We start from the raw sequence: 12,320 nt of genomic DNA, 5'->3' as shown, positions 1-12,320 counted from the left end.
CTCTTATATTTAATTCAGGTCTGAAGGTTCAGGAAGTCACTGATCACAGACTTCCTTATTCAGAACTTCCTTTGCTAAAAATTAGTGCAACTAATTCTATTTTTCATGTGTTATTGTGTTCCAGGTGTTCCAGACCATATCACTAATATTCTGCCAGGGTCGTTATGCTCATATTAGCCCTCTCCTCAAGTCACTTCACTGGCTTCCTATCCATTTCCGCATACAGTTCAAACTCCTCTTATTGACCTATAAGTGCATTCACTCTGCAGCTCCCCAGTACCTCTCCACTCTTATGTCTCCCTACATTCCTCCACGGAAACTCCGTTCACTGGCTAAATCTCTCTTATCTGCACCCTTCTCCTCCACTGCTAACTCCAGACTCTGTTCCTTTTATCTTGCTGCACCATATGCCTGGAATAGACTTCCTGAGCCGGTACGTCAAGCTCCATCTCTGACCGTCTTCAAACCTAAGCTAAAAGCCCACCTTTTTGATGCTGCCTTTTAACTCCTAACCTTATTCACTTGTTCAGAAACCCTTATTTTATCGTCCTCACTTTAATGTTCCCTTATCTCTTGTTTGTCTGTCCTAATTAGATTGTAAACTCTGTCGAGCAGGGACTGTCTCTTCATGTTCAAGTGTACAGCGCTGCGTACGTCTAGTAGCACTATAGAAATGATAAGTAGTAGTACTATTGTGCTCCATCCACTACGGTAGCGGGTTGGGAGCATATATATCAATCAATTGCAGATGCTACATTTAAGTTTCAGAATCTTTTAATATTGGGTGATTTTAATGTTCATCTAGATGATCAGTCAAACTCACGGTCAGTGAGATTTGCAAATGTTTTACGAGATATTAATATCCTACAACACGTGGAAAGTTCAACCCATATAGCAGGCTATATTTTAGATTTAGTGATGACACATAGATTGGATGAACTAAAGTGTTCAAAAATAACAATAACACCAGTTTCATGGTCAGATCATTATTTTCTTCAATTTCATTTATCAGTGCCGCAGCTGCTGCACAAGTCTACTTCATCTTATTTTAAAACTAGAAGTTTACATAAGATCGATCCTATTTCTTTACCCTCTCTATCAGAAAAGTTTCCGCCAAATTTTTAGTACATGTCTATAGAGGAGCAATTAAAACCTGGAACCAAGTTCTTTCGCTAGCTCTGGATCACCTTGCACCGGAAAGAACAATTAAATAAATACAAAACACTCTCAGCCATGGTATCATCCAGGGTTAAAACTATGTAAGCAGCAGGTACGTAGGGCCGAATGACAGTGGCGGAAACGAACGTCTACAGAGCTAAAAGAGAAATGCAAGCAATGCCAAACTTACTATTTGGCACAATTAAAGACTGCAAAAATAACATATTTCTCTAATCAAATAAAGACAGCAACTAGTTCGCAAAAACAATTGTTTCATGTTATGAAACGCTTGACAACGATAACTAGTGACAGTATAGAGGCACCTGCCATTGAATCTGAGGCGCTGGCAATGTTTTTTAGTTCTAAAATTGAGAAATTAATAGCTCATTTTCAAAGGTGTTGAGGACAAGGCAAACCGATTGTTCTTCAGGCATGCACTTATCTGCATCATGGCGAGATTTTGAAATTCCTACTGTAGAATCATTGCAAACTTTAATTTCAGGTTCTGTCGCCTACCTATAGTTCATTAGATCCTTTACCATCAGTCTGGTTGAAAATACCAACGTTAGAAATACAAATGTTTTTTATATTCAATTATTACATTGAGTCTTTCTGAAGGGGTGGGTGCCTACTGTGTTGAAAGAAGAGTTAGTAAAACCGAGTTTGAAGAAGACTCATTGGATCCTTTGTTACCTAATAATTATCTAATCTACTATTTTTGTCAAAACTTTTAGAGACAATTGTGTTCACACAACTGCAAACTTATGTGGATTTGAAAAATTGTTACATCAGAGAAGGCTAGCCTGGAGAAAAGGCGGCTGAGGGGTGATATGATAGAGGTCTACAAAATAATGAGTGGGGTAGAGCGGACAGATGTGAAGCGTTTGTTTACGTTTTCTTTTTTTTTTTTAGCATTTATTAATTATTTTATTTATTCATTTTATATTACATTTATGTCCAATACATAAATGGGAAAGAAAAGAGAAAGTATCAATTAAAATAAACATTAAGGAAAAATATCATCTTTGTTAGTCCACATTATTGTCCACAATTGGGGGATCCAAGATCAGGAAAACAATCTCAAGGAAAATAAGAAAAACACGGAATGGTTAATCTTACAATTCATATTTTCTGAGGGAGGAAGGTTAATCGGTAATTGCAGCCGGGACAGTGGTAACTTAAAGGAAGTTGCTGCAGAGGGTTCTTCATCTGTTCTTTTAACTCCACAAACTCTTATAATTTCCTGGGTTCAACAAATAAGTAATCAGGAATTAAAACACTTACAAGGGATCGCTCTAGGAAGGTCCCACCTAAGGCAATGATTCTTGGCTAAGAGTTCACACCTCCTAGTCTGCGATTCCCTTGATATGTCAGGAAATATATTTATCTTTGAACCCAAAAAACTATCAGCCATATGTCGTAAATACAATTTCAAAACATTATTCCTATCTAAATCAAAGGCAAAAGTCACTAATAATATAACTCTATATACAGGTATTTTAGGAAAATTTATCTTCTCAAGTTATTTTTCCTTAATTGGGTCTCCAGAAGTTCCAATTTTTTACAAGAAACATAATTGTCCTTTATTACCAGATTAACTGATTTTCGTAGAGAAACCATTTCCGAAATCAAAGTCTTTATTTTTTTTATCTTGGACTTCCACTTTGTTAGATAAGTATTCATATAATCACATATTTATTCCTAAAAAATTTTTGACATCTGAAGAAGAGAGTTATTCACACTCTGCAGCACTTCCTATAGTGCGTCCATTGTGACATTGTTTGGCTTCGCCAGGTCCAATTTCTCCACAGAAACTGCTCCAGATATCTTCGGGGGGAAGAGCTCACTCTCCAATCCCCCAGTTGGTTTATTATCCGGAGTCAATGCTGCACCAGGACCTCCTTGGATCGCGTGAAAATCCTAACCCACTTTGGGCGTTTCCACTGTCGACCTCCATAGCGAAGCGTTACTGTTTCCGGGTCTTGGAGAGGTCATGCCAACAGGGGGACTCAAAGTCACTCCCTCTCCACTGAGGTTCGGCAATAAAGCCTTGCTGTTCCCCGAAGCAGGAACCAATATCCCTGATGTTATGACCCCGAATTTCTCCAAAGTAGACTGAGAAGTGGTGGGAACCCCAGCCGTGTTCGAGGAGGACAACACCACGGCTTTGCCTTTCTTCTTCCCCATTCTCTGGGGAGCGCGCCTACTTCTTCAGGTATTCTGGTGTAAAACGGGAACTCAACTAACGTACATCCTCCCTCGACGCCATCTTGGATCCTCCAATTTGGGACACTCTTTGTCTGGTTTCTCCTCAGAGGCCTGTCTGATATGGGTAACCCTTCAGCATAGCCCTCTAAGTCATTGAAACACGGAAGCCCCTCCACCACTTACAAGGTGGTGTCCCTTCGGAGGGGGTTTACGCTTTCTAACAATAATAGAACCAGGGGACACAAGATGAAATTAGAATGTGGTAGGTTTAAAACAAATTGGAGAAAGTTTTTCTTTACTCAGCGCGTGGTTAGACTCTGGAACTCATTGCCAGAGAAGGTAGTGACGGCAGCTGGCCTTGCTGAGTTTAAAGGGGGTCTGGACAGATTCCTGAAGGAAAAGTCCATTGATCATTATTAAATTTGGGGGTTTTGCCAGGTTCTTGGACCTGGATTGGTCGCTGTCGGAGACAGGAGTGCTGGGCTTGATGGACCTTTGGTCTTTTCCCAGTGTGGCAGTGCTTATGTACTTATGACAATCAGGCTTTAGAAAAGGACACAGTACGGAAACATCTTGACTTCTTTGTTAAGTGAAATTTATGCGATACTGGAACAAGGCTATATTGCCCTAGTTATTTCATTGGATTTATCTGCGGCATTTGATTTAATCAATCATAATTTGTATTTCTGGGAAATTGGTATTTCTGGATAACCATGAAATTGTTTACATCCTTCCTCAAAGATCGTTCGTTTAAAGTTATTCAACAGCAATCTTGTTCCAGGTTATATAGTTATCATGTGGGGTGCCACAGGGATCGGTCCTGTCACCATTGCTGTTTAATTTATATGTTAGTCCCCTGGCATTACTCATTCAAACAATGGTATTAGTTCTTATTGTATGCTGATTTCCTTCTCATTCATTATGTCCAGCCATCAAGTATAGATCTTACACCAATTCAAACTTGTCTTGATAAAGTGGCAGAATGGTTGGCAACACATCACTTAGTATTAAATCCGGATAAGACAATGACATCATGGATAGTGGGACATGGAGCTATTCCATCAGTAGTGCCCATGTTAATTTGGTCAATACATTCCTACAGTTAAATCCTTCAGATATTTAGGGGTCATTATTGATTCTGCACTACTTTTGAGGAACAAATATCTGATGTAGTTAAAAAGTCTTTTTTTTTCACTTAAGGAAGCTTCATTCAATTAGAAATTTAATAAGTAAAGACTCTCTTGAAACATTGACGTACGCGTATATTACATCACGCTTAGATTATTGTAATGTTATCTATGCAGGGATCACTAAAGTTAATCTAAAAAGAATACAAAGAATACAAAATACAGCGGCTCGCATGATTTCTAGGGTTCGGAGGGATGACAGAATAACACCTTTATTATACCAACTTCATTGGCTTCCGATTGAAGCAAGAGGTCAAATTTAAAGTACTCACTTTGACAAATAAGGCTTTTCATTTTACTTAATCCTAGTTACCTATCTAATCTGACTATTCCCTATTCTCCTATGCGGACTCTTAGGTTGCTAACAGATATAGGTTAGTCATTCCTCCGCCTACTAAGGCTCGATGGGAATATACGCGTGCATCAGCGTTCTTTTTTCTGTCTCCCTCTCTCTGGAACGGACGTCCAAAACAGTTTAGACGGATTCCTACATTCCTTTTGAAAACGTTTGAAAACTTTTCTTTTTACAAACTGTATTGAACAGAACTTATGATAGCAGGGAAGGTGTAGAAGTTTTGGTTAAATTGTATTTATTGTAGATAATTGTGGTTTTTTTTTTGAGTAGTAGATTTTACTAGAAATGTGTTTCTTTGTCTTTTTGGGTTGCTGTATTTCTTTTTTAATGTAAAGCGTTCTGCTTTGCAATAGCAATAAGAAACGGTATATAAAATGAATAAATGATGATTTTATCTTTTATTACATTTCCCAAGTTGTAAAAACTTAACCTACAAAACCATCCATAATGCTAATTTTCCTTACCAAAGTACCAAACTAGTCTGGAACTCATTACCCAAGTAATCACTCAGTGGATTATATGTCATAAAGAAGTTTACTTAAAGCCCACTTCTTTAGATCTGTATTTAGCTAATATGAAAAGAAAATTTTATTATTGTATTTTTTTAATAGTTGTATTCTTGTATTAATATTAATTGTCTTGTAATGCTTCTTCTTAATTTGTTATGTAAGCCACATTGAACTTGAACTTTCTTGGTAAAATGCAGGGTAGAAATGTCATAATAAATAAAATAAATAAATTGTATTAATTCATTGGATTCTATTACAAACTTTGTGATGACATATAAATGTCAGGCTATTGACTTCCTGGACATTCATATTTTTAGAATTTCATGGGACCTTGGGAATTACACTTTATAGGAAAAGCTCAGGTCAGAATAGTTTGTTACGATTTCATAGCTTCCATTCACACAAGTTGAAAGAGGAATTGCCTATCAGCCATTTTTATGACTTTTCGGCATATCTGCTCATCATTGGATGCTTTTTAACTTCAAGCCTACTTTTGAAGGTCCGGATAATGCAATAAGGGTACCCTAATTCAGTTATTAAACTAGCATATTTTTGGGCATGCTATGCAAATGAGAACATTTATTACTATATAATCATTGGGGTCAAGATGATTTCCTTACATGTGTACTTCCTTATTCAAGATTATCTTCAGTGATAGCTAAGATAATTCATAAAAATTGGTAACTGCTGAGACCGTTGACTGTCTCATTTGAATCCCCTATTTCGGAACTGGTGAGAGCCTGACAGCTACCCTTAGGAACGATGTCATTGTTAAATAATAATTGGGCCATACTGGGGATGATAAACGTTAGTGGTGCTTCAATGTGATTAGAAGGCATTGGCTGGATCTGCTCATGTCTAACCGATATATCAAAGCTAGAACACATATTACATGTGCTATATCTTTTGCCAATTATGCCATGATCTGTCTTTCTGAAGAGATATATATTGGAAAAACAGAGCGTTCAGACTGTTCCTTAATGAACAATAATTGCAGCACTTGTTACACATTGGCTTCAATATAAACACGCACTAACATAGTAACATAGTAGATGACGGCAGAAAAAGACCTGCACGGTCCATCCAGTCTGCCCAACAAGATAATTTTACGTGTGCTACTTTTTGTGTATACCTTACCTTGATTTGTATCTGCCATTGTCAGGGCACAGACTGTATAAGTCTGCCCAGCACTAGCCCCGCCTCCCAACCACCGGCTCTGCTCTGGCTGATACCCATTGGCAATTATTGATACACTGCAGCAATGGGTGGGAATGTGGGAATTATGAACATATTCTGAATTATAAGGAATAACATTGGGTATTTGAGCTAGAAACGTTCATACCCTGTGGTTTAAATAAAGAATGGGGGGGGGGGGGGGGGGTCCTTTTACTAATGTGTGCCAAAAAATGGCCTGCGTTGGAGGCGCGTGGACACACGCAGATTCATTTTTCAGCCAGGGCCGTGCCTAGGGTCTCTGGCGCCCCCCTGCAGACTATCAGTTGGCGCCCCTACCCCCCCGTGAAAATGATCAGGCCCCCCCCCCGGTGAAAATGATCGCTCACCACTTGCCACACTGACAGGAATTGTCAGCAATATTCTTAGAAACAAATTGCTATACATTGCAAAATAAGATAGCAGATGTAAATTCTCAAAGTGGACATATTCCAAACGCTAGACAAAAATTAAACTGAACCCCCAAGATGCCAGACTCTGCATACAATGCAACACCACAGAAACAGAAAATGTCCCCTAGTACTGTGCAAAATATAAAGACTGCAGATGTAAATTTGAAAAAAACTAACAAGAACCAATCACCACTTTACAAATTAACAAATAGAAATAAAACAAATATAGAAAATAAAATAATACCATTTTATTGGACTAATACATTTAGCTTTCAGAGGCCAAAACATCCTTCCTCAGGTCAATACAATATAGTGCTGTTACAGTATCCTATCCTGACCTGAGGAAGGGGGTTTTGTTCTCCGAAAGTTAGTCAAAATGTATTAAAATTAGTCCAATAAAAAGATTACCTATTATAAACATTTATTAACACAGCTACAATACTACTATATCCTAAAGCAAAAAAATAAAAGTAAATATTTTATTTACAGTTTGTTGTCTCTGGTTTCTTGCTTTCCTCATCTTCTTTTCACTGTCTTCCTTCCTTCCATCCAGCATCTGTCTTTGTTCTCTCTCTGCCATCCAGTGTCTGCCCTCTCTGCTGTCCCCTTCATCCAATGTCTGCCCTCTCTCCCTGCCCCTTCCATCTACATCTGCCCTCTATCTCAGCACCTTCCATCCACCATCTGCCCCTGTCTGCCCTCTCTCTCCCCCTTCCATTCACTGTCTGCCCTTTCTATCGCTTCCATCCACTGTCTGCCCTTTCTCTCTGTCCGCTCAATCACCATTTGCCCCCCTCTCCCATCCATCTAAGGTCTGCCCTCCCTCTCACTCCCCCTTCCATCTAGGAGCTGTCCCCTCTCTCTGCCCCTTTTTTTCAGCCCCCAGTTCCAGCCCCACTATCCCACCAGTCCCCAGTTCAGCCCTAGCCCTTTTCTCCCACCAGTCTTGAGCTTTGGCCCCCAGCCACTTCTCCCTGTCCCCTTTTCAGCCCCCAGTTTCAAACCCAGCCCTTTTCTCTCACTAGTCCCAAGCTTCAGCCCAGCCACTTCTCCCTGTCTTCTTTTCACCCCCCAGTCCCCACAGTTTCAGCTCTTGTCCCTTTTCAGCCCCCCAGTCCCAGTACTAGCCCCCTTATCCCACCTACCCTCCTTTTCAGCCCCCAGTTCCAGCTCCAGCCCCCTTCATCCACATGCCTTGCATTAGGGCCTCCCCTTCAGCCCCAGACCCCATCTGGGCTCCCCCCCCCATCCCCTTCTCCCATCTGGGCACCCCATCCCCTTCTCCCATCTGGGCTCCCCACCCCATCCCCACCCCATCCCCTTCTGTCATCTGGGCTCCCCTCCCCATCCCCTTCTGTCATCTGGGCTCCCCTCCCCATCCCCTTCTGCCATCTGGGCTCCCCTCCCCATCTGGGCACCCCATCCCATCCCCTTCTGTCATCTGGGCTCCCCTCCCCATCCCCTTCTCCCATCTGGGCACCCCATCCTCTTCTCCCATCTGGGCTCCCCCACCCCATTCCCTTCTGTCATCTGGGGCTCCCCTCCCCATCTGCCATCTGGGCACCCCTGATCCGACCCGACTACCAGCTCCATCGAGATGACAGCGGGTGGGGGGGGGGGTGCTCCGCTCCCGCTGCTCCCACCATACCTTCTTTTAAAAAAGAAATCAGTAAAGCGGCATGGCAGGCAGCGCAGCTTCGCGTCTGCCCTGCTTGTAAAACAAGTAGATCTCCCTCGTCGGGCCTTCGCTCACTGGGTCCCGCCCTCCTCTGAGGTACTTCCTATTTCCTCGAGGGCGGGACCCAGTGAGCGAAGGCCCGACGAAGAGATCTACTTGTTTTACAAGCAGGGCAGACGCGAAGCTGCGCTGCCTGCCACGCCGCTTTACTGATTTCTTTTTTAAAAGAAGGTATGGTGGGAGCAGCGGGAGCGGCGCACCCCCCACCCGCTGACACCCGGGGCGCATCGCCCCCACCGCGCTCTTGGTTCCCTCAGTGTCCGCCTTCTTCTGACGTCAGAAGAAGGCGGGACACTGAGGGAAACAATGAGTGCAAGGGAAGGGAGACGTCGGCAGCGCTTTCACACCGACGCTGCTGCAGCGGCTGCGACCGAGGTAATTTAAAGTCCTCGGGGGCGCGGGGCGAGGGTAAGCACCGCGGTGGTGCCCTCCAGAGGTGGGCGCCCCCCTGCGGCGCTTACCTCGCTTACCGCATCGGCACGGCCCTGTTTTCAGCGCACCTGTAAAAAAAATTTCTTCTTAAAATTTTGGCTGAAAATGGACGTGCAGCAAAATGAAAAATTGGTGCACATCCATTTTGGGTTTGAGACCGTACTTCTACCCATTGATTTAGTGGTAAGATCTCACGCGTGAACCAGGCAGTAATGGGTCTACGTGTGTAGAATGTCTTTTACTGCCTGTTAGTGGCCACATGCCGGAAAAATACAAAAAATGTAATTACCACCCGGGCCACATGGTAACTGAGCGGTAATTCCAAATTGACACACAATGGGCATGCGTAGGCACATATGCAGCTTAGTAAAAGTGCCCATGGATTGGATGTGCTTAATGTGATGTGATTGGCTGAATAGTATCAGCTAACATATGTACCAGTTACCAATAGACAGCACCACCATGTTCACTATAGTAAAGAGGGTGGCAGTGAGTTCAGACATGAAAGAAAGTTTTGAAGAAATGTGCTATGAAGTGTATAGTTTAGAGTATGAATTTGGACTTCTGATGTTTTGAGCTTTTTTACAGGACTATCTTCCCCGAGGCAGCAGAGCGAAACATAGTGCTATGGTGGAATAATATTTTCCTATCTTCAATTTGAGAAGACAATTTTAAGATAAGTGCATGTTTTTATATATTTTTGAAGCTGAAGATTGAACATTTTGAAAAAAACAAATATGATAAAATTTGTTAAAAAGTTCTATAAGGTGCAGATATTAGATATATTCAGAATCCATACTGTATATACCCACCTTCCGATGGTCCATTTAAGATTGAACAATGAGGGGACAGCGTGTGTGGATTTTTTTATTTATCTCTCATGAGCTAAGAATTGTATTACCACAGTCACGGGTGGCAATTAATGGTTATGAGATTAAAAATGAAGCACTTATTGAAATTGGGGTAACCACCCCCCCAAATAAAGCTTTCTTGTACTTTCTAACTGCATAATCACAGTGCTGTCACCACTCAATGACTAGGCCAGGCTGTCACTTAGTTTAACGGCTACTCTAATGAACTGATGGCAGTTCACAAAATCAGCACCAGTTGCAAGCTGTAAGATGCACAGAAATCTTGGCCTAGCTATAGAAGAAGAAAACCGAAAATTCAGATGGTTTCAGACATTAAAAAGATTTTGCGAACTAGGGGGTCCTATTACAAAGGCGCGCTGAAAAATGGCCTGCTGTTGTGTAGTTGCGTGTTTTGGGAGCATGCAGAATTATTTTTCAGTGCACCTACAAAGAAAATGCCTTTTTTTTTGTGGAAAATGGACGTGCAGCAAAATCAAAATTGTCGCGCATTCATTTTGGGTCTGAGATCTTACCGCCAGCCATAGACCTGGCAGTAAAGAATTTGGGTGGTAGTGAGCTATGCAGTCAGATGCCACTTGGCGCGCATCCGCTATGCGCACTAAAAAATAAAAAATATTTTTTAGACACGAGTAGCGGATGCGCACCAAAATTGAAATTACCACAAGGGCCATGCGGTAACTGGGCGGTAACTCCAATTTGGCGTGCATTGGGCACACCTAGGCACCTACGCAGCTTAGTAAAAGGGACCCTATGCCTTCTTCTTCCCCATTCCTTAAAAAAAATAAAAAAGAAGCCAAAGGCAAAATATGGCTACCTACAAAGAATATAGAACTGAATAGAATGGAATGTTTCTTCAGACCTGCTGTATTTTGATGAGAAAATAGTCAATGAAGTCGCGGGGGCAGTTGGGATCTAGGGTTTCTTGATGAATTTGGATCTGCTCTGACACAAAATCTTTTAACTCTTGTATGTTTCTCGTAAAAGCAGGATAGGCTCCGGGGAAGTACTTCAAGATCAGTGGAAATGCGTTCAGCACCTGGGGAAAGGAGAGTAAATTCAACTATCTTATATGTATATTACAATTTTACATCAGTTCAGGCTTAAATAATTCCATCAATGACTTACTTAGAATTCAGTGGAGGATACTTGACCCCCTCCCTAAATTAAAATTACGTCAGTATGTATAACTTACCTTTTCTATCAAAACAAAGTAGAGAGCAGAATACAATATACAATAATATGTCCCCTACAAACCTGTCTTAAACATCTTGCAAGCTGGTTGCTGGAACACTGTTTGGTTTTAAATCCTGATAAAATGACCACATGTTGGATCTTGAATCATCTTCCTCCTTCCTCTGTTACTCCTACTCATTTTGATAAACCCATTCCTACAGCTGAGTCTTTCTGCTATGTTGGTGTCACCATAGATTCCAAACTGACTTTTTACTCATCAAATCTCCTCAGTTGTTAAATCTTGTTTTTGGTGCTTTGACAAATTAGATCACTTAAAGAGTCATCTTCTGGACAATGATGCCTTGCACACCCTTTACCATGCTTTTCTTGGTTCAAGGATAGACTATTTTAACATAGTTTACTCTGGGATTTCTCAAGTCAATCTCAAATGCCTCCAGTCAATACAGCTGCTCATCTACTTTGCAGATCCAAAAGATATGATTGAGTTTCTCCTCTATTTTTACAGTTGCATTGGCTTTTGATCAGGTTGAGAATTCAATTTAAGATTACACTTCTAACCTTTAAAGCATTATATAGTATTGCATCCTTTTTTTCCCCTTATGATCCCGTATGATCCAACGAATTCCCTTCAATCCTTGAATGTCTACAGGCTGGTGCTGACTGGTCCTTCGGAATCTATTCATAGTCGTGCTTTCTTTTTTACAACCCTCTTTCTTTGGAATAACTTACCCCTACTCTTCACTCAGATACCTCACTTTAAAAACTCATTTCTTTAACATAGCCTTTGGTGATCTCATGGGTTCTTAGATTATACTTAATCTTGGCTTTCTGTGCAGCGAAGGGCGACTAAAATGATAGCGAGGATGGGACGACTTCCCTATGAAGAAAGACTAAGGAGGCTAGGGCTATACAGCTTGAAGAAGAGACGGCTGAGGGGAGACATGATAGAGGTATATAAAATAATGAGTGGAGTGGAACAGGTGGATGTGAAGCGTCTGTTCACGCTTTCCAAAAATACTAGGACTAGGGGGCATGCGATGAA

The 12,320-nt window shown here is 41.4% G+C and overlaps 1 pseudogene; it reads right to left on the bottom strand.

The window, feature by feature from the left end:
- The window catches only part of LOC115479781, a 60,251-nt pseudogene that overhangs the window by 21,638 nt on the left and 26,293 nt on the right, over positions 1–12,320 (bottom strand).

Source organism: Microcaecilia unicolor, chromosome 11 (assembly GCF_901765095.1).
Source record: "Microcaecilia unicolor chromosome 11, aMicUni1.1, whole genome shotgun sequence".
NCBI classification, from domain to species: domain Eukaryota; kingdom Metazoa; phylum Chordata; class Amphibia; order Gymnophiona; family Siphonopidae; genus Microcaecilia; species Microcaecilia unicolor.
Note: the sequence above shows the minus strand (reverse complement) of the source record. Positions and strands in the feature narration are given on the sequence as shown.